Genomic DNA, 23,655 nt, shown 5'->3' with positions numbered 1-23,655 from the left:
TTCCAGAACACCGAAGTGAACTTAGAATCCCTATCAGACACAATGTTCGCTGGCACCCCATGCAATCTGACTATCTCTCTCGCATACTTCTTAGCCAAGACCGCTGCTCCATCAGTCTTTTTAATGGCCAGAAAATGTGCTGACTTAGTCAACCGGTCCACAATGACCCAAATAGCATCAAAGGTCCGTGACACTGGCAATCCTACCACAAAATCCATGGTGATCATATCCCACTTCCACTCAGGAATAGGTAGACTCTTCAGTAACCCGCCAGGAACCTGATACTCAGCCTTCACTAGCTGACACACATCGCACCTCGAAACCCAACTAGCCACATCCTTCTTCATCCCGACCCAATGATAGTACCTCTTGAGGTCACGGTACATCTTAGTCGCTCCTGGATGAATGGATAACTTGCTCGCATGAGCCTCTCTCAGAATCTCCTGCCTCAACTCCTCATCCTTGGGCACACAAACCCGACCGTGCACCAAAATAGTACCACTATCTGAGACCTAATACTTTGAATCCACATCCTTAGAGGCATTCACCAGCCCCAAATCCTTCTCCTAAGCTATCCGCACCCTACTCAGAAGATCTGCTCTATCTACTACTTCAAAACCCAACGGTTCCTGTGAAACAGCACACAAGCTCAAAGCACTGATCTCCCCTACCAGAGACTCCATCTCCTGCTCCTGAGCCAAAACTACCCTCTTCCGACTCAGAGCATCTGCAACCGTGTAAGCCTTACCAGGATGATAGGCTATCTCCAAATCATAATATGCCACAAGCTCCATCCACCGCCTCTGTCTCAAATTCAGCTCAGGCTGAGTGAATATATACTTCAGGCTCTTATGATCTGTAAACACCTGTACATTTGCACTTTAAAGATAAGATCTCCAAATCTTCAGGGCAAAAACTACAGCACCCATCTCCAAATCATAAGTAGGATAATTGCCTTCATGCACCCGCAACTGCCGCGAAGCATAGGCAATCACCTTCCCATGCTGCATCAGAACACACCCCAAACCAACTCTAGATGCATATGTATAAACCACATAGGGTTCTCCCTGCTTAGGCAAAGCCAACACTGGCGCAGTAGTCAACATCTCCATCAGGCTTGCAAAGCCTTCCTCACACTCTTCTGACCAGACAAAAGGAACATCTTTCCCTGTCAACTTAGTCATAGGACGTGCTCTGCTTGCAAACCCCTGCACAAATCTCTTGTAGTAACCTGCCAATCCAAGAAAACTTCTGATCTCTGTAGCATTCTGCGGTCTAGGCAAATCTCTGATAGCCTGAATCTTCTCTGGATCCACAGAAACCCCCTCTGCAGAAACAATGTGACCCAGAAAGCCCATCTCACGCTGCCAAAAACTGCACTTGCTCAACTTAAACAACTTCTGCTCCCGCAGCTTCTCCATAACTGTCCTCAAATGCACTGCATGCTGCTCATGACTCTTAGAATAAACCAGGATATCATCGATGAAAATGATGACAGACACATCCAGAAACTCCTGAAACACGCTGTTCATCAATCTCATAAACGCTGCTGGCGCGTTAGTCAACCCGAAAGGCATCACCACAAACTCATAATACCCATACCTCGTCCTGAAAGCAGTCTTCCTCACATATGCCTCATCTATCGGTATCTGATGATAACCCGACGCTAGATCTACCTTGGAGAACCAAGTAGCACCCCTCAATTGATCCAACAACTCATCGATCCTAGGAAGAGGATACTTGTTCTTCACAGTGACCCGGTTCAAACCCCGATAATCGATACACAACCTGAAACTCCCATCCTTCTTCTTCACAAACAACACCGGCGGTCCCCGCGGTGATACACTAGGACGGATAAAACCCTTACTCAAAAAATCCTCTAGCTGCTTCTTCAGCTCTGCCATCTCTGCTGGAGTCATTCTATAAGGAGCCTTGGATAACGGAGTCGTCCCCGGTTCCAGTTCAATGGTAAATGGATCTGACCGAGATGGTGGTAATCCCTGCAAAGACTGAAACACATCCTCAAACTCCTCCACTACTGGAATACCGCTAACCATAGACTTCCCCACTGACTCTGGCATAGATATAGTAACCAAATAAGCCTCACGGCCCTTCTCGATTATCTTCCCAGCCTGAATGGCTGAGATCACGAGACTCCCCGAAGTCGGTCTAATACCCTTAAACACCAACTTCCCTCATGAACGCTCAAACTCCACTCTACCCCGATGACAATCCAAATGCACCCTGTGCTGATGCAACCAATCCATCCCGAGAATAACATCATACAACTCCACTGGACTGATAAGCAAATCTGCTGGCCACAACTCTCCTGCGATCTGAATATCAATTCCTCTGACTCGTCCAATCACTCTCAAGAACTCGCCTCCCGCAACTTTGACAACTCCTGCACGCACTCCATGATCCCCGCTGATCCCCGCACACTCTGCACACTCTGGAGTAATGAAGCTATGCGAAGCTCCAGAATCAAACATAACATGGGACTTAAACCCGCCCACCAACAAGGTCCCTACACAAACCTCATGTGTTGAGAACCTAACACTTTATCACAGGAAAACATAAAATCTGACCCTACTAAAATTCACAAAGATTAAGTACCAGAAATTATACCTGTGATCGCCCCGGCACTGGTTCCACCAGTCTCTGCTGTCGTGTAAACCCGTGGTGCCTGCTCAATCCGTGCCACCTGCTGACCTCCAGGCTGCACCTGCTACAACACTGCCACTGCTGCCGGCTGCAACTTGGGACAAAAAGGCCTGATGTGCCCTGTCTCCCTACAATGATAACATACCCGAGGCCCCGTCGTCGGAACACTCCTCTTGGGACAAATAGCAACCCTGTGATCCTTGCTCCCACAACCAAAGCAACCCGCACCACTCGGCTTCTGCGTAGCCTCCCACTTCCTCTTGGTTCCCTGAGCATTTCTACCGCCCCTGCTAGAACCACCCTGCTGCTGAGCCTTACTAGGCTGAACTGCTGGAGCTACCGCCACTGACTGTGCCCGAATATCCTCCTCAATCTCTGCTGCAGTCTCAACCAGCTCTGCACGCGTAGCATAACTCCGCCCTCTACAGTGAACCCTCAAGTCATCCCGTAGAGCCCTCAAAAACCTCCTGATCTGAGCCTCCTCAGACTCCATAGCCCGACCCCCATAGCATAGAAGTCGACTGAACTCCAAGTCCAGCTCCCGCACTGACCGCGTCCCATGAGATATCTGAAGGAACTGCACCTCCAACCGGTCAAATGCCTCCCTAGGAAAATACTTGCGGTTGAACTCCAAGACGAAGTCAGCCCAAGTCATCTCCCGCTGCACTCTCCTAGCAGCCATTGATCTCCACCACAACTCAGCATCACCACCCAAAAAGTAGACCCTATGTCCACCCAAAACTCCACAGGACATCTCAGAGTATGGAAGTTACGTTCCACACTCGTCCTCCAAGCATCCGCAGCAGTAGGATCTGTACCACCCAAAAACCTCTCAGTGAACAGACCCTTCATCTCCTTGAGCATAGCCAAATAACGTCCATGCTCTCCCACATCCGCAACCACTGGCTGCCGCTCCTCCGCCACCACTGGTGGCACTACCTGAGCCTGAGCCGGTACCACAGGTGGTTACCGCTCTAACACCTGTGCTAGCATAGCCGCAAAGTCAGTACCAGGGACTCCACCCGCTGGGACTTCCACACCCGGAACCCTAGCATCACCGGCCACTGGAGCATCAACTCCGCCCCCTCCTGCCACACTCACAGAATCCCCCGGAACACCCTGCGACTCGCCAACACCCTCAGCTGTAACACTCTGGTCCTCAGTCTCACTAACCACTGGGACTCTGCCCCTACCACGACCATGTCCGCGTCCACGACCACGTCCACGACCACGTCCGCGCCCACGACCTCGACCAGCCACAGCCTCATCTCTAACCATCTGCACTACCATGAAAAGAAGGCTAAGCAAACAATTTCTATTATAACACAGGAAACATAAACTCACCGTGGAATCACACAATCGGCTCGAAGAGGATGTTCTAAGACTCCATGCCACACACAATTGACCAACTCACATAATCTATCAAGACATGCAAATCCCAAACATCTACCACAGAAACCTAGTGAACCCAAACCTAGAACCGTAAGGGCTCTGATATTAAAATAAAACGACCGACCTCTTTTTTTCTAATAAATAATAATATAAATAAACTACAACTAGTGGTCCCATATCCACTAGCCACCTAACCACAAACACATTCAACTGCGGAAATTACCAACCAATATTCAATAATAATCCAATAATAAAATATAACCATATTCCAACATAATCAATATCCAAAACAACAGGAATCATAGAACCAGCAACCTAGCAATGTTCTAATGACCCAACTCTAGCAACCTAGCAATGCCAGACAACATAAAACCGAGTTCCTAGAACATCCTCCTCTTCATTGCCTTGATTCCACGATCACACTTTGCCTTTACCTGCACCATAAACACATATTGCAATGCATGAGTATTTTATAAACACTCAGTAAGGAAATCCTCCCATCTACTGGGCTATACACACGAGCAATAGAGTATCAATAACCATCACACAGCAATCAACAAACGACATTAACAAACCAGGACTTAGCATCGACCGAAGCCACACATGCATCGACCAATGCCAAATAGGGAAGCATCGATCGACACAGAAGCTGCATCGACCGATGCAAGTGTAACTTGCATCGACCGATACCCAGTCTGCATCGACCAACGCATGCTCGACGTAACACGAAAACCCTAGAGTTTTACGCGCCGTCCTTGCACTTGCATCGACCGATGCAAGTTATGCATCGATCGACGCAACGTCGAGCACCGTGATTTCCCCGAAGCTTCTCGCCGGATCTTCGTTCCTACAACCACAAAACTCGATCCCAAGCCACAAGAAAGCTTCCTAACGTCCATAGCAACGATCTAACAAGTCTAACATCACACAACGAACAGATTAAAGAGTCCTCTAGCTTAGATAAGCCATAGTCATGCACTTACCTTTGCCACAGAAGAAACTAAACCTCAAACAATCAAGAACACGCTCCGAAGAAGCTCCTACAACGATCCCAGCTACAGATCTCTACAGGAATGCCCCAAATCTCCAAGAAATCTCAAGAACACTCAAGAACAGTTTTTCTCTCTTTCTCTTTTCTCAAAAACGGCCACACAAACACGAATGAGACAAAACTCGCAACTAAGGGTTTTCCCTTAACCCAAAACGCAGCGTTTGACTTAAGTCAAAACGCAGAGAATTGAGCCAGCATCGACCGATGCTCCAACTGCATCGATCAATGCACATCCCAAACCGGGATTCCGGTTCACGGATGCTACAATTCTCTCCCACCAATCTAGATTCGTCCTCGAATCTCGAACAACCATCAGCCAAGGACTCCCGTGAAACCGTCTCCACGGCCCGCACTCCTCCGGCCGATCTACAGAAGGTCACCTCTAGGCGATAGACTCACGCTCCAGGCGTCATTTGCTCTCGACTTTTTGGACTTTCCTTTACTCATAGACCTAGGCCTTGAGTTTTTTTTTTATTGGCTCCTCATCAGACCTAAGTCTGCATGCCAAATGTTGGCTCCTCATCGGGCCTAAGCCCGCATGCCATAATATATGAGGAAAAATCCAAACTCATCTCTCGGGTTGCCACCCTACAGCGCGCCCCCGGATCGTCATCCGAAGTCGATATACCAACCATACTCCCAAGCCACAAAGTCTCAGAATATGGCAGTACTAGGAGAACCTAAGTCCCCCAAGAGTCGCGAGCAAACAATTCTGAACACGTCTGAGTCCTATCCCTATCCAGGTTTCCTTCCCGTGACTCGCGTAAAAACATCTCAATGTCCTACCAGCCACATATCCCCTCACTGGAATACCTCATGACCACACAAGGATCATATACTCGCCACACGGGCCGCCACAAAGGCCAAACAAAATGTCCTAAAGAGGACCGCCACCAAGGCCAAACAAATATCCTAAAGAGGACCGCCACCAAGGCCAAACAAATGTCCTAAAGACGACCGCCACCAAGGCCAAACAATTGTCCTAAAGAGGACCGTCACAAAGACAGTCTGGCTCAAAAGCCCGTCACAAAGACCATCTGTCCCGAAGGACCGTCACAAAGACCATCTGTCCGTAGAGAATTGAGTCAGCATCGACCGATGCTCCAACTGCATCGATCGATGCACATCCCAAACCGGGATTTCGGTTCACGGATGTTACAAAACTATAATTAAAAATTCACAAAAATATTAATCCATATAAAAGTTAGATATTCAAACATGATATCGTTTTATATGGAATGTAACTCTGTACAAAACTTTCTATTAGAAACTCAACATCAGCTGGTCACATCAGAAACTCAACACTTTCTAACTGCATCCTATAGATCCAGCATCATTAGCCTCTTTCTTTCTTTGTTTTCTTCTCTCATGATCTAATTATTTTTATTGTTTGAATTACGGGTTCCCGTTTGTAACTTGATACCTTTGACAAAGGTCCCACTATATTTAACAACCAGACCATTTGTATTTTTCACAACAGATGTCGAATTAAATTATCTTAAAGGCTTTGGGAGATAAGGAAAAAATGGGCAATTGACGTTTTTACCCTTAATGAAAATCTATTATTTTGTCTTGTTTCTAATGACATACCTTTATAATTTATACTAGGTAATTTATACTATGTGCGCGATAAATCGATTTAAAGAAAATCATTATTCTAGAACCAATATTTGTTTGTGTCAAACATAATATGTAACTAAATTTTTTTACTTATTTATTCAAAGCTACGTTTTTCGTATGAAAAATATGTTTCACCCGTGAAATCTTTAAATATGGAAGATAAAATATTGATAAAATGTTACTATTTATTGTAATATGTCTTTTGTGTGGTTTAATAATCAAATTCATATCTTTTATGTTTTATTTTGTAATCATAACAATTTTGCATGTTCTTATGTAACCATAACAACATATACTTAATTACTCGGTAATTTAATTAATTAATTTTATTATATGTTAGTAACAATCGGATTCTAAACTAAATTTTCTGAAGATAAGCTAATTTATTGATTTAATAATTGTGATTAGGCTATTTAAATATTTTGAGTTAGTCGGTTTGTTAATATTTTCTATAAATAACGGATTATTACCAAAAAACAATTATGAAAATTAATGAAATTTCAAAATCAACGTATTCGTGTAAAAATACATTTCACCAGTGAATTATGTGAACGTGGTAAAGAAAATATTTATAAAATGTTACAATTTATGGAAATATATATTTTTTGTGTGCTTTAAAAATTAAATTTTTATATTTATGGTTAATCGAGTAACTATAACAATTTTTCATAATCTAATAATCACTTATTTTAAATATATTATAATTTTTTGGGTACTAAGTTTATTTATAATGACTAGATTTTAACCCGCTGTACACCGCGTGCATATAATTTTATTATTATTTATATTTTTTTGTTGTATTTGTTTGTTAAATATTAGATGTTTTGTAAATAGAGGAATAACTAATTTCCTGACTGTTTGTACGGTAAAATATTTATACTAATTTTTTAACCTGCAATATACTTCATGACCATTTGTTTGTTATATTTAGTTTGTTTTGTTTAGTATTTGAGATTCTATTTTGATTATTATAACAAAAAAATAAGGGATCTAAATACATAATAAGTTATTCTACGGTATGATTAAGTCACATTGTTCCTAATTATTAGTTAAATCAACTTGATTTTATATGTCAAATATTCTAAGAACCATATTCTAATATTAATACTTTAACAGTGTTGAAAAATAATTAGATGAGGACTTAACCCGTGTTAGCACAAATTTAATGATATTTTATTAATTCAAACATGTCCTCTTTAGAACTCATTTACTATATAACCAAATCATATTGTATTTAAAACTTTTTAAATTTTACATATTTATTAAGTTTATATATGTTAATTATAATATTTAAATAAATGTGATTCAAAGTTCTTCTTACGTTAAGAATCAAAGCTCACTGTTTTCATATTGATTTTTGCTGTAATTTTTTTAGTTATAATGGAATGTAAAAAATTTAGGAAACAAAATCTGAAGTAATACCATTTTTGGAAGTTTTTGAGGGGTTAATGTCGTAAATAAAATTTTAAATAAGAAAAACTAAAAGGGCATAACACAAAATGTACTTCAAAAATGTTAATATAGATAAGGGTTATTGTCTCATTCCTTTTTAATAGCACATTGATTAATGTACAATTAAAACGTATATTCTTATTTGGTTATCAATATTCCCAGTTTTTAATGGATAATCACACTAAATATTGAGATTAATTAGTTTACATATATACTTAGATATTTATAAATAGTCACACATCATGATATCCCCTAATTTGTTGTCATTTTTATATTTAATTATGAATATATATAGTTCTATATTTATTGGGAATTAAGTTTCCTTTACTGAGTTGAAGATAATTCAGGGGTAATATATTTCTTTTTATGATCAATTATAATAACTATTAAAAGCTTGTTATTAAAATTATTATGGTAATAATACTAACATAAAAAATAACATTTTTATATGATTTTGTTAAGAAGTTATATGTTTAATAAGTTATATGTTCTTTATTTTTATTAACTTTATATGTTTTTATAGCATTTTTAGAATATTTTACTTATATTGATTTTAAGAAATCAATATTTTATATTGATTTCTTAAAAATAATATAACTTTGACTTGTATATTTGTAAGTAATTTTAGTGAAATTTTGACTTAAAATAGTATGTAATTATTTAATTAGTTTTATTATGTGATATTTAAATTTGTGTGAGAATTGATGACATATCTAATTATTATTCAATTAATTGTTTTTAAAAAAAAAAAATATAGTGGTATGTTAATGTAATTAAGTAGAAAATTTAAGGTTTTTTTTGCTAAATGTGTCTCGAGCTCTCTGGCGGCGACACATCAGCTTTTTCAAGAGAGTACTTTTCTATTAATATATAGGGGATATACATTTTTGAAGTACATTTTGTGTTCTACCCTTGAAGTTTAACTTATTTAAAACCTTATTTACAAATCTAATTCCTACATATTTGCACAAAAAATAATAAGTTAAATACAGTATAGTTAATCGACAAAATCAATTTATAGAAACTACTTATTTCTACATAAATTCCTTATTAACTGCATATTTAGTTTCTATATATGTGTCTAAACATACAAAAAACTCTGAAAATGAGAATTAATGTGCATTCTAGAGAAATAAGGAAAGATATGAATTCCAGATTTGCAAGATATCCAGTGGACTCCACAAAACCATATAACAATTATATAGTTTTAAAGCTATAAATCCGGTTTTGGTAGTTTTTTTTAAGATGAGAAGAAAGAATATGATGATTTAGTGCTAACATAACACCATTAAATCATAATAGTATCTATATTTTCTGTATTACATATTCATAAAGTCGCTAAAATAGTAAAATACACCAATATAAAATATTCCTTATTTTTACCATCTCTTTCACAACAAAGATCCCGTTGAATACGTATTTTTTATTTACTTAGTTGAAATTATCCAAAAAAATACTTATTTGTTTTCAAAAATATCCAAAATTTTCAAAGTACCCGTTCCAAAGTACCTGATTACATGTCGTATAGTCAACTTTTTAAAAATATATATCTTTGTATAGACAAGACAATACTGAACGACACATTAACCACTGAGACTCTTTGGAAAAGTATAAATTTTTTATATTTGAAAGTTGAAATTAAATTTAATTATCCAAATGTTATGATTGCATCATGTTCTTTTTATTAGAAACAGTTTAGATAATTATTTTTATTGTTTGAATTATTGTGACAACCCGTCCTGCGGATCCCACTAGCCCACCGCTAGCTGCCCCAACGGACCGTCTGTGGACCCTACTAGCCCACCGCTAGCCGGCCCAACAGACTCCAAGCTGGCCAGATTAATTGGTGAAAACTTGTCCTGTGGGAAGGTTGTTAAAGGGTGGGGATCAGGGTTCGAGGAACGCCTGGCGCACCAATAACCTACTGGTGGATTGGGATATCCACAGTGATGGGTTAGGATCGATTTTTATGTGACAACCCGTCCTGCGGACCCCACTAGCCCACCGCTAGCTGCCCCAACGGACCGTCTGTGGACCCTACTAGCCCACCGCTAGCCGGCCCAACAGACCCCAAGCTGGCCCTGCAGGGCATCGATCCTAACCCATCACTGTGGATATCCCAATCCACCAGTAGGTTATTGGTGCGCTAGGCGTTCCTCGAACCCTGATCCCCACCCTTTAACAACCTTCCCACAGGACAAGCTGTCACAGGACGGGTTGTCACAATTATGGGTTCCCGTTTGTAACTTGATACCTTTGACAAGGTCCCCACTATATTTAACCACCAGACCATTTGTATTTTTCAGAACAGATGACGAAATTAAATTTTCTTAAAAGCTTTGGGAGATAAGGAAAAAATGGGCAATTGACGTTTTTACCCTTAATGAAAATCTGTTATTTTGTCTTGTTTCTAATGGCATACCCTTGTAATCTATATATACATTTTGAAGTACATTTTGCGTTCTACCCTTGAAGTTTAACTTATTTAAAACCTTATTTACAAATCTAATCCCTACATATTTGCACAAAAAAATAATAAGTTAAATACAATATAGGTAATCGACAAAATCAATTTATAGAAACTATTTATTTCTACATAAATTCCTTATTAACTGCATATTTAGTTTCTATATATGTGTCTAAACATACAAAAAGTCAGAAAATGAGAATTAATGTGCATTCTAGAGAAATAACGAAAGATATGAATTCCAGATTTGCAAGATATTCAGTGTACTCCACAAAACCATATAACAATTATATCGTTTTACAGCTATAAATCCGGTTTTGGTAGGTTTTTTTAAGATGAGAAGAAAGAATATGACGATTTAGTGCTAACATAACGCTATTAAATGATAAGATCATAACCGAACCAAACCAGAGAAGATGCTTAGTGGTTTCCTTAGTTTTAGGATATCAAGTCCACGATTCCATATTCCCATTATATTAATCATGTTCCTTGTTTCCAGGGTTGGTTATCAATCTGTTTTGTTTCATTTGTGTATTTAAAGACTTCAATATCACATTAATGGAATAGACTTGAAATTTGACAAAACAGAGTTTATCTCTTTGGTTACTTGTTCATGTGTTAGACATAACACATCTCTTTGGCTTTGAAGAGGGACCATTCTATCAGTGGTATCAGAGCAGTTATGTCTAACCAACCCTAGAAACAAGGAACATGATTAATAAAATGGTATCAATCTGATAAACGGATTGGACCTTGGTTTGGTATCTTCAGAGGTTCTGCAGCATTTGTTTGACTTGTGGCAGACTCCTCTCATCATTTCTGAGCTTACTCATGCTACAGCTGATTCATCAAGAGGATCAATCAGTCTATGATACATCAAGAGGAATGGATCAGTCTATCACAACTTTAATCATCTATCCCAACTGTGAACCTCGTAACTTTCTCTAGCTGTTTGTTGACTCTTATCAAATCTATCTTGGAGGCTGGCCCACTCTTTTGAGATTCATGGCAATGATTCTTCATCTGCTCCACGGCTTTGAAAGAATCGATTGATGTTTGCCCACTGCTTTACGGGTCTGCAAACTCGGAAAAGTTCGTCTCAGCCTCTAATGATTGAAATTCCAGAATGGAGTGAAGAAGAGATAATATTGGCTGGCAAGCTCAATAACCAAAATTCTGGTGGTGAGGCTGTCTCGCTAGTTTATCAAGCCATAACTTTGTAGCTTCATAGTGGAAGTTTCAGTATAGGTTTTTTTCTTAAAGTTGTTCTATGGACTTAAGTAGTTTTTTATGTTTGTGTAAGCAAAACAGGGGAACTAAAAAGAGTATACGTGTTTTGATAATAATGACCACTCTTCAGGTCATCCATTAAACATTTTGTCTCTCCGGCATTTCACATCCTCTTTCCAAAAATAGACAAGCCCTAACTATTCATAGAACTTCCTATTTATGAAAACTTTCCTATTCTGGAACTTCTATTCTTCCTTTGCAACAACACTTTCCATAAATAGCAAAACTCTAACTCCCTCAACACTTTCCATATTTATAATCACATAATCCCTTAACCTATTCCACATCAAGATTTCATAAGAACTAATCATCTTATTAAATCTCTTCCAACAACATTGTTAGTAAATCCGCAATACGGTCATCTCGGTCTGAGCAAAACCTATCACCACACTCAGAACACCCGCTAGACCTCCAGCAACACCAGTAAGCACATCGGCCAAACAACTAAAATCAAAGTTTATACCACATCAATTCTCGAGGTCTACATTTTTTTGTTATGTTTATACTCACGTCCTAGGTATCGCTTGCTCCAAACTCCTCCACCCTTAGGTCGCAACCTTCGGGCCCTACCAATCTTACTCTCAGACTAGCATCTTCGAGTTATACTGTCTCACACTTGGACCACAATCCTCAAGATCTCGGTATCAGGGGAACTACTCATCCCCTCGCCACTCTCGAAGCCCCCAACCCCTCGAGCTATCGGTATTCAGGAGAATTACCATCTCCTTAGGAGCAACAATCCCTAACGACTATAAACATCTCTCGACAAAGAGTATCTCCCGCGGTCCGAGTGTAACATTGCAATGTTACACCTGCCCACTCAACTTCTAATATCCAACTGGATTAACCAAGCTGCAAAAATATCTGCTCCAACTGCATATATCCACTTATCTGCCTCTCTAGGCTCGATACCTCATGAGAATAATCTCATACCGGTCATCTACAACTGCTCATCCTCTTAACATAAGATGGAAACTCCTCAACATCCGCAACCCTCGGCTGCACCCCGCCACATGCGGTACAACTGGAGCCTGCACTGGCACCCCTCTTGGTAACCGCTCCAACATCATGCCAACAGATCCGCCAAGCGATCATCTCGACCCTAGGCTCCACCTGCTGCAACCGCACACCTGGGTTCCCAGCACACCCGGCATTCTCACCGGCTAACCCTCTCTGGTCCCTCCTGATACGCTTGCGACCCTCTGATGTACCTCCTCGTGGAACTCTGGACCACACACTCGCTGGCCTCAGGACCTGCCCGACCATGACCACGACCACGTCCCCGTCCACGATCAACAACTCAAACACCTTTAACCACGAAACTGTCAATATCTCCTAGAATATTAACCCAAATTCACTTCTGTAAAAAGGCGAGTGTACGAAAATCTCTTAGCTACAACTCTACAAAAAATCAATACCTTTCCAAACGATTTGACCCGTCGGATCTTCCTTCTCCCAAACCCTAACAGTTCTGTTTCTCTCTGAAAAAGCTTGATCTCCTTCTCTTCCTCCTTTACACCAAAAAATCAAGGGTTCTCACACTTTCTCTCCCTCTCTCTGATAGTGTCTACAAAAGCAAGAAAAAGAGAGGAGGTGTGATTTTTATGAAGAAGATTAAGGGTTTTTGGTTTAATTTGATTAAACCAGGATTTAATTACACCAAAAATCAATTAAAACCCACTCCTTTGGTTTACTCAACACATCCCAAACTCTATTCCCGGAACACGGATGCTACAATAAGAATCAGTAAAGATTGAATCAAATGCTTTGTTTCAAATAGACGTGGGCATTCGGGTTCGGGTTTTCGGGTTTACACCTATAGAACCCGATCGGGTTTTATATACTATCGGGTCAGGTTCGGATCGGGTTCCTTCGGGTTCGGGTTTTGTTCGACTATACCCGAAACCCGAAGAACCCGATCAGATTGTCCAAAACCCGATCAAAACCCGAAACATTCTACAAACAATTCAAGTCTTCCAAAACAATTCAAACCCGATCAAACTCAATGTCAAAGGTTCAAAGGCAAAGAAAAAAGAAATTCATGTCTTCCAAAACATTCTACAAACAATTGAGAAGTTCAAGTATTCAAAAATAAAGAGAAAATCAACTTGAAATCTTACAAAACAGCTTCTTTCATTCTTTGGTTCACTTCTCTTTTGCATCTTCCCTTTGGCATGTGAATGACTTAAGTTTCTTCTGATGATGTTTCAAACTCTGAAAAAAAAAATTACAAGCATTGAGAGATAAGTTTATATTAACACCAAAAACTTTTAGATAGTAAGCATTAAGCAAGATAAGAAACAAACCTCTTTCAAGCTCATCCTCAAACTCAAAGTCAGCAAGAATCTGTGCATTTGTAAGCACTGTATCTTCAAACTTGAGGTCTTGCTTGAGCCATTGTTCTGTACATATCAAAATCTCGACCATATAGTGTGTGAGACAACTTCTATATGGGTTGATTATCCTTCCACTAGTGCTAAAAACACTTTCAGAAACAACTGAAGACACCTGCATAGCAAATAAATCCCTAACCATCTGAGATAAAACTTGCCACTATTGACTTTCCACCAAGAGAGTACATCATAATCAATTTCCATCATCCAATGTCGCATGATAGAAAACATTTAGAAACTTCACTAACCTTTCAACTTTACGCCAATCATCAGTGGCGGAGCTAGGAAATCATCACATCAGGGTCAAAAAAAATTATTGGGGTCAATTATGTGATTTAAAAATTTTACCAGGGTCAATTGTACTATTTTACATGGGTCAATTTGAATTTTTTCTTAAAATTTCAGCCAAATTTAAAATTTCACCAGGGTCATTTGACCCACATGCTTGCACCCTACCTCCGCCACTGCCAATCATCTTTCTGAGGAGGTCCAATCCTTTTCACCCCATTTTCAGTCTCTAAAAAGTGATCACTATACAGATTATCTTCAAACTCCATCCTATCAAATGCTCCTTTGAACTTTATTGCCCTAGTCAACATCAAAAATGTCGAATTCTAACTAGTGCAGACATCTAACGGCAAACTTCCCTTTGAAAATTTACCATTAATCGACTCTCAACTGAAATGACTTCCTCCGATTTGGACCCCCTCAAACATATGAGATTCCATTGCTGACTGCAGCCACACTTGAATCAATCTCAGTCAAACCGTCCTTTACTATCAAGTTAATGATATGCCCAGCACATCTCAAATGCACAAAGTACCCATCAAGAACCAGAGAATCTTCACTAATTAAAGAGAAAGCAGACTGAAACTGACTCAAAGCACTAGTATTAGTTGTTGCATTATCAATAGTAATAGTAAACAGCCTTTCTATCCCTCATTCAGCTAGAAATTTCAGCAGTGTATTGGCGATTGTTTTACCTCTGTGATCTTCGACATGCTTGAATCCTATAATTAGCTTCTTTAGACGCCAATTCTTATCAATGTAGTGGGCAATTATAACCATATAGCTTGAACCTGTGAATTAAAAAAAAACATTGATAAGCATCTTCAGTAATTAAGTAAAAACATTGATGAGAATATATTGAAATTTTGATTTAAAAAACATTACCGGTTACAGAGGAAATCCATATATCAGTTGTCAGTGATACTCTTTGCTTGGTAGTGAGAAACCATTTTTTAAGAGTAGTTTTCCTCACATGGAACATCTTTACTACATCTCTTCCTGTTGTCCTTCTTGAATGCGGCTTGTATAGGTTTACCTAAGTAGAAAAAAGTCAATTAGAATCATGTATATTAGAGTCATGTATATTAGAGTCATGTATATTAAAACAAGTCGCAAAATAAGATAGAAGCATCACCTTGTTGCAAAAGTGTTTAAGTGCCATTCCTTCTACAAACGACAATGGTAACTCTCCTATCACCACCATTTCATTCAATTAACGACAATGGTAACTCTCCTATCACCACCATTTCATTCAATTCTTCTCTAAATATATGCTCAGGCACTTTTCCAGACTGCAAATTCCCATCTTTATTAATAACTTGTTGACCTTCACTAGGATTTTGACTTTCGACCCATGCTTGGTGTGCCTTGCAAATTTTTAGATGATTCCACAAGGTTTTTGTCCCTGATTTTGTTGGACAACACAACTCCTTTCCACAATAGTTGCAGTTACCTTTGTCACGGTTGTCCTTCAATCTTGTGAAGTGTTGCCACACATTTGATCTTGGGTTGAGAATCTTTGGAGACTTAGACTCAGGTTGCTCAGACTCGGAACCGATATTGCGTGTTTGTTTCTTTTTCCCCCTTCGGTTAGACTCAGGCCCTGTTTTAAAAATTGGGCGCCTAGCCGATTACACGTCTGAATAGTCGCTGATCGGAGCATACCCACGGCAATTATGATCAAATCGCTAAAATTAGTCGGTACCCCAATTTTTGTCCACTTCACCGACTAAAATTGGATATTTAACCGATTTTTTAATTCAAAAAGTAAAAAAAAAAAAAAAAAAAAACTGGATCAAGCAAAACGGGCCTTAATATAAAGCCCAGTGTTGAGACCACTAAACCTCTCAAACCTACACTACTCTATTTATAGTTAGTCTTTTTAATCATAACTAGGTTTGGACCCGCACGTACGTGCGGGGTTGATTTCAAAAACTAAGTTTGCGATCAAATTTGCAATATTTTCTGTATGTGTTAGATTATGTTGAAAGCGTAATTTATATAAATATTATTGACATTCATAGTCCAAACTCGTCGATTTGTTTCTAATTCGGTATAGAAAAAAAAATGATATGATTGTTTTTATTATAATTAGTGGCAAATTAAAAAAAAAATAGTAAGAGAAAGGTGATATGTTTAAAGTTTAAAACGTCTCTTCCCTTCCTGTGGACTATCAAACCGTTTCATCCCAAACCGGAACTAATCGAAACACCGTCCCAGACCAGAACTAACAGAAAACCATTCCAGACCGGAACTAACAAAAAACCTGTCTCGTCTCGTCCGGGTTGGATACGGGTTTACCTATAAAACTCTATTGGTTTCTATTCTCTAATACCCGTGGGTTTGGGTTAGGGTCAGGATTGGATAATACCAGGTATCCGTTCGGGTATCCATCATAGGTGTTTACAGATCATAAGAGCCTGAAGTATATATTCACTCAGCCTGAGCTGAATTTGAGACAGAGGCGGTGGATGGAGCTTGTGGCAGATTATGATTTGGAGATAGCTTATCACCCTGGTAAGGCTAACTTGGTAGTAGATGCTCTGAGTCGGAAGAGGGTAGCTTCGGCTCAGGAGCAGGAGATGGGGTCTCTGATGGGAGAGATTAGTGCTTTGAGGTTGTGTGCTGTTTCACAGGAACCGTTGGGTTTGGAGGCGGTTGATAGAGCAGATCTTCTGAGTAGGGTGCAGTTGGCTCAAGAGAAGGATATGGGGCTGGTGAATGCCTCTAAGGATGTGGATTCAGAGTATCAGGTCTCAGCTAATGGTACTATTTTGGTGCATGGGCGGGTTTGTGGGCCCAAAGATGAGGAGTTGAGGCAGGAGATCCTGAGAGAGGCTCATGCGAGCAAGTTTTCTATTGATCCAGGAGCGACTAAGATGTATCGTGACCTCAAGAGGTACTATCACTGGGTCGGGATGAAGAATGATGTATCTATTTGGGTCGCGAGGTGCGATGTGTGTCAGCTAGTGAAGGCTGAGCATCAGGTTCCAGGCGGGTTACTGAAGAGTCTACCCATTCCTGAGTGGAAGTGGGATATAATCACGATAGATTTTGTGGTAGGACTGCCAATGTCTCGGACTTTTGATGCTATCTGGGTCATTGTAGACCGGTTGGCTAAGTCAGCACATTTTCTGGCCATTAAGAAGATTGATGGAGCAGCAGTCTTGGCTAAGAAGTATGTGAAAGAGATAGTCAGATCGTATGGGGTGCCAGTGAGCATTGTGTCTGACAGGGATTCTAAGTTCACTTTGGTGTTCTGGAAGGCATTTCAGGCAGAGATGGGCACTAAAGTGCATATGAGTACAGCTTATCATCCCCAGACAGATGGACAGTCAGAGAGGACGATCCAGACGCTGGAGGATTTGCTGAGGATGTGTGTATTGGATTGGGGTGGCCATTGGGCAGATCACCTGAACCTGGTAGAGTTTGCTTACAACAACAATTATCAGGCGAGCATTAAGATGACTCATTATGAGGCTTTGTATGGGAGACCATGTCATACACCGTTATGCTGGACTCAGGTGGGAGAGAGGAGCATGTTCGGGGCGGATTTTGTTCAGGAGACCTCAGAGAAGATTCGGGTGCTCAAGCAGAACATAAAGGAAGCTTAGGATATGCAGAGGAGTTATGCTGATAGGAGGAGAAGAGATCTTGAGTTTCAGGTAGGAGACAGAGTGTACCTCAAGATGGCCATTTTGCAGGGTCCAAACAGGTCATTGTCAGGGACTAAGTTGAGTCTGAGGTTTATGGGTCCGTTCAAAGTGATTGAGCGGATGGGACCGGTAGCATATAGGCTGGAGTTGCCTGAGGTTATGCGTGTGTTCCACAAGGTTTTCCATATATCTATGTTGCGAAAGTGTCTCCATGAGGATGATCAGTTGTTGGCTAAGATTCCTGAAGATCTTCAGCCTAACATGACTTTGGAGGTGAGACCAGTGAGGGTTCTCGGGAGGAGGATCAAAGAACTTCGGAAGAAGAAGATTCCTTTGATGAGTGTCCTTTGGGACTATGATGGTGTTGAGGAGCAGACTTGGGAGCCTGAGGCGAGGATGAAGGCAAGGTTGAAGAAGTGGTATGACAAGCAAGCCGCGACTTGAGCTTGTCTAGCCTGGTCCCATCTGTAATTCGTGGCTGGAGCAGGAATGGAGTATTCCAGCCCATCTCTCTTGTTTACTTGGTCGCTTAGGGGTGGTTGGTTGTGCGACTAAGTAACAAGATGAGTTGGTGTTCGGGGTACGAAATTTCCGTTAGGCGGTGGTTTGAGGGAAAGTTTCCTGAAATATAAGTTTCTAAAAATGGAAAGTTTCCAGAAGTGGAAGGTTCTAAAAATGGAAAGTTTTATGTGAGTTAGAATTTGTCCATTTTTAGTGGTTGTGAGCCTTGGAGGGGCTTGTGTGGTCTTTGTGGCGGGATGTTTAGCCATTGTGTGGCCTTTTTGGCGGGCTGTTTAGCCAATTGTGTGGCCTTTGTGGTGGGATGTTTAGCCAATTGTGTGGCCTTTGTGGCGGGCTGTTTAGCCAATTGTGTGTCCTTAGTGGTGGATTGTTTAGCCAATGTTGCCTGTTTAGGCGGTACTTTGGGATGTATGGTCTTTGTGACGGTCCTTCGGGACGAGTGGCCTTGGTGGCGGTCCTGTTTAGGACATTTGAGTGGCCTTGGTGGCTGTCCTGTTTAGGACATTTGTTTGGCCTTGGTGGCGGTCCTGTTTAGATAATTTGTTTGGCCTTGGTGGCGGCCCTGTTTAGGACATATGTTTGGCCTTGGTGGTGGTCCTATTTAGGACATTTGTTTGGCCTTCGTGGCGGCCCTTGTGTGGTCATGAGGTATTCCAGTGAGGGGATATGTGGTTGGTAGGACATTATGATGTTTTACGCGAGCCACAGGAAGGAAACCTGGATAGGGATAGGATTCAGATGTGTTCAGAATTGTTTGCTCGCGATCTTGGGGGACTTTTGTTCTCCTAGTACCGCCATATTCTGACACTTTGTGGCTTGGGAGTATGGTTGGTATATCAACTTTGGATGACGATCCGGGGGTGCGCTGTAGGGTGGCAACCCGAGAGACGAATATTAGACTTTCTTATATATATTATGGCATGCAGGCTTAGGCCTGATGAGGAGCCAATAAAAAACTCAAGGTTGAGACCTATGAGTAAAGGAAAGTCCAAAAGTCGAGAGCAAATAATGCATGGAACAAGTTTATCGCCTAGAGGTGACCTTCCGTAGATCGGTCGGAGAAGTGCGGGCCGTGGAGACGGTAGCACGGGAGTCCTTGGCTGATTGTTGTTCGAGATTCGAGGACGAATCTATGTTGGTGTGGGAGAATTGTAACATCCGCGAACCAAAATCCCGGTATAGGGATTGCATCGGTCGATGCACTAGGTGCATCGGTCGATGCAAGGTTGGTTTTTCTGCGGTTTGACTTAAGTTAAGCGCTGCGTTTTGGGTTAGGAAAACCCTTAACTCAAGTTTTGTCTCATGAGTTGTGTTTAGCCGCTTTTGAGAGAAAACAAAAGAGCGAAAAAGTTTCCTAAGTGTTCTTGAGTGTTCTTGGTGATTTCTGGTGATTGGGAGTGTTTTCTTTAGAGATCTGTAGTTGAGATCGTTGTAGGAGCTTCCTAGGAGCGTATTCTTGCTTGTTTAAGGTTCAGAAACTTATTGGCAAAGGGAAGTGCATGACCATGGCTTATCTAAGCTGGAAATCTCTCTGATTTGCTTGTTATGTGTTGTTAGGCTTGTTAGATTGTTATTTGGGACGTTAGGAAGCTTTTTTGTGGCTTGGGATCGAGTTTTGTGGTTGTAGGAACGAAGATCCAGCGAGAAGCTTTGGGAAAAAACGATGCTCGGCATGTGTATCGATCGATGCACTTTGTGTGTCGGTCGATGCAAGTGCGAGGACGGCGCCTAAAACCTATGGTTTTTGTGCTATGTCGAGCATGCGTCGGTCGATGCAATGTGAGTATCATTCGATGCAAGTGAACCTTGCATCGGTCGATGCAAGTGAACCTTGCATCGGTCGATGCAAGTGAACCTTGCATCGGTCGATGCATATCATGCGTTGGTCGACGCAACCCCAACTGGTGTTGGTCGATGCATGCTTGGTGTCAGTCGATGTAGAGTCCTGGTTTGTTATTGTTGATTGTTGATTGTTGAATGATGGTTAGAGATATCTCTATTTCTTGTGTGTATAGTCCAGTAGATGGGAGTATTGACTTACTGAGTGTTTATAAAATACTCATGCATTGCAATTTGTGTTTGTGGTGCAGGTAAAGGCAAAGTGTGATCGTGGAATCAAGGCAATGAAGAGGAGGATGTTCTAGTGGTTCGCTTGGTTGTCTGGCTTATGTTAGGTTGCTAGAGTTGAGTCCTAGAATGTTGTTTAGGATTGCTGGTTCTCTGGTTTATGTTGATTGGATCATTAGTATATGATTGGAATTAATATTGGTTATTGCATTATTGGATATTTATTGGTATTGTTATTTCTGCTGTTATTTGTGATTGTGGTTAGGTGTCTAGTAGGTATGAGACCACTAGTTGTAGTTTTTATTATTATTATCATTATTATTATTATTATTATTATTATTTTTATTATTATTATTAGTATTATTATTATTATTTATTATTATTATTTATTATTAAAAAAAAAAAGTCGGGTGGCTTCATGATTGCATATCTATAACTCTCACAAAGTTTATGTGACTCCTATGACAATGAAAACTCCCTCTGTTTAATTTAGTTATCGTTTTAGGTTTTCAATGAAAATACTCCCTCTGTTTTAATTTAGTTGGCCAGCGTTTGCTTCGGAATTAGATTATTTTCAGTCTTATCAAAGGAGGTTTTCTATGTTTTCTGTGGATGTATACCTAGATTGAACAATGTCTGTGTTATCTGTCTTGCAAAAGTGGTTCGAGCACGAGGATCTTTCTTTTCCTATGTAAATCCGCAGGTTTCGGAATGGTTAGCTCACGAGGCTATTCTATTTGAACCGGCTTAATATGATATGGTGTTTTGTGGTAAAAATACAATGATGTTGATGATCAAAAAAAATTATAAAAGAATATCCAAAAACAACATAAACTAAATCCATGCATAGCATGAAATGACTACTAGTATTATATAAAGAAAGGTGTGTCCGTACATTTGATTTGGTAAGATTATTGACAAGGGCGAAACACATATAATAGTTTTCTTGCTGCTAACCATAATCACTACTAAAGTGATCAAAGCTGTCGAGGTAGAATTTTCACTACAAGAAATATTAGCATTGATAGAAGAAAAGCATAGCGTTGTTTTCGTAAATGCTATCGTTGATAAAAAAAAAGTGAGACTATATAACAGCGTTATAAAAACGCTAAACCTAAAAATGACTAAGCGGAAATCTAAATTTGGGAGTCGGAACCAAAAACCACAAAAAGCGGGTGATACTTAGCCAAAAAAAAATTATTTGCTGCTTAAGGGTCCGAATGGTGATCGCGGTTTTGGTTGTGCGGGGAAAGCGGTTTTAAAGTGCGGTACAGTTCAACTGCGGTACGTGCGGTTTGCGGGACAAGTGCGGTTTCTACAAAATAAGCGGTACAGAATGATATTTGATTGGTGAAAAAACTATTTGCGGTTCAGTATTAATTGTGTGAATGGTAAAAAAAAGAAAAGCGGTGCAGATTACATATATTATAAATAAATTTATTAATAATTAGTATGTTTGTATATTATTGTATGTTATGAATTAATAATAAAAATAATTGTATTTATAAATCTTAAATACTATAGTTGATCAAAAAGTAAAATTTTTTTTTGACATATTGATAAAAAGTTCAACTATATAAAGATACAATTTTAAAAAAAAAATTATCGATTACTTTGATTTTCCCATAACAGATTTGCAATAGTATCTCTTATTTGCGTCATAGCTTCTCAATAGTATTTCCCATTACCACTCTTGTCTTTGTTCTACAAATTTTGCAAATACAATATCACATATTATATAAAATATAACTATTATTTTAAGTTTTTTTAAAAGAAGCTAAAGAAAATTTACCCGTACTGTTGTTTTCGTAGGAGGAGTTAAATTTTTGGTTGGTTGATTTGAACTTGTTTGTCTTGAAGGATTTGTGTTTCTTCGACGATTAGAAGACATATCTACATTTAATGAAAGTCACCGGTTATTATACATTTAATAAAGTATTAATAATTTTATTGTTAATAAGAATTCTTTTAAATATATTGTTTTACTTCCAAACTAACATATGTTTTTACATATACATATACATATATATATTTATATTATATATTAGTTAGGAAAAAAAATTAAAGATGATATGAAACATAATGAAAATGTTCAATTGTTATATAATTAAACTAACATGTATAATTTAAATAAAAAATAAGTAAACTGGATTACAGTTTTTTTTTAAAATAATAATAGAATTAATACATGGAGACTCATGTTATATGGGTGTTTTAATAACCAATATGATATTTAAGTAGCATAGACAATAGTATTATTTGTTAAACAATAAGATTATTTTTATTAATTTTCAACTTAAAAAACATACTATAACTCTATTTATTGACATGGAAACTGCACTTTAAATCAGTTTTTATAAATTTAAAATTTAACAAATCATTTAAAAGTGTATTTTTCATGAATTTGTTTTAAAAATATATTAAAAAACCTATATAACATTGTTTTAAAAAAAATATGAGAATAGTTTTGTTAATAATAATAAAAAAGAATATATGAGAGTGATTAAAAAAACATTATCTTAATGGAGTTGAGTCATATTTGAGAGAGAGATGAAATTAGGTTTTGATAAAAACTATCTAAAGAAAATAAAAAATGTGAGAGTACACTTTAATATTAAAAAAATTAATATGGGTGAGATAGTTTTTAGGTTTGTAGCATAGATAGGTATCTCATATATAGTACACTTTAATATTAAAAAAATCTTAAAGAAAGCATTTATTAACTGCGGTCTAGAAATCCGCTGGTTAATACCCATTACATTTTTGAAACGCGGTCCAAGTTATTATCTTCTC

General features: G+C 39.1%; 1 long non-coding RNA gene across 1 annotated transcript; it reads right to left on the bottom strand.

Annotated features, from left to right (window-relative positions):
* Positions 1-14,075: 14,075 nt before the first annotated feature.
* On the bottom strand, positions 14,076-22,758 carry LOC147944111 (uncharacterized). The gene is made up of 3 exons (XR_015557291.1): positions 22,655-22,758; positions 14,243-14,444; positions 14,076-14,150 (listed from the first exon to the last, which is right to left on the bottom strand). It is a non-coding gene; the product is annotated as an uncharacterized LOC147944111 (long non-coding RNA).
* Positions 22,759-23,655: the final 897 nt, after the last annotated feature.

This window comes from Camelina sativa, chromosome 5 (genome assembly GCF_030686135.1).
Source record: "Camelina sativa cultivar CO46 ecotype springtype chromosome 5, ASM3068613v1".
Taxonomy (NCBI): domain Eukaryota; kingdom Viridiplantae; phylum Streptophyta; class Magnoliopsida; order Brassicales; family Brassicaceae; genus Camelina; species Camelina sativa.
The sequence above is the reverse complement of the archived record's forward strand: the minus strand, read 5'-3'. Positions and strand labels throughout refer to the sequence as shown.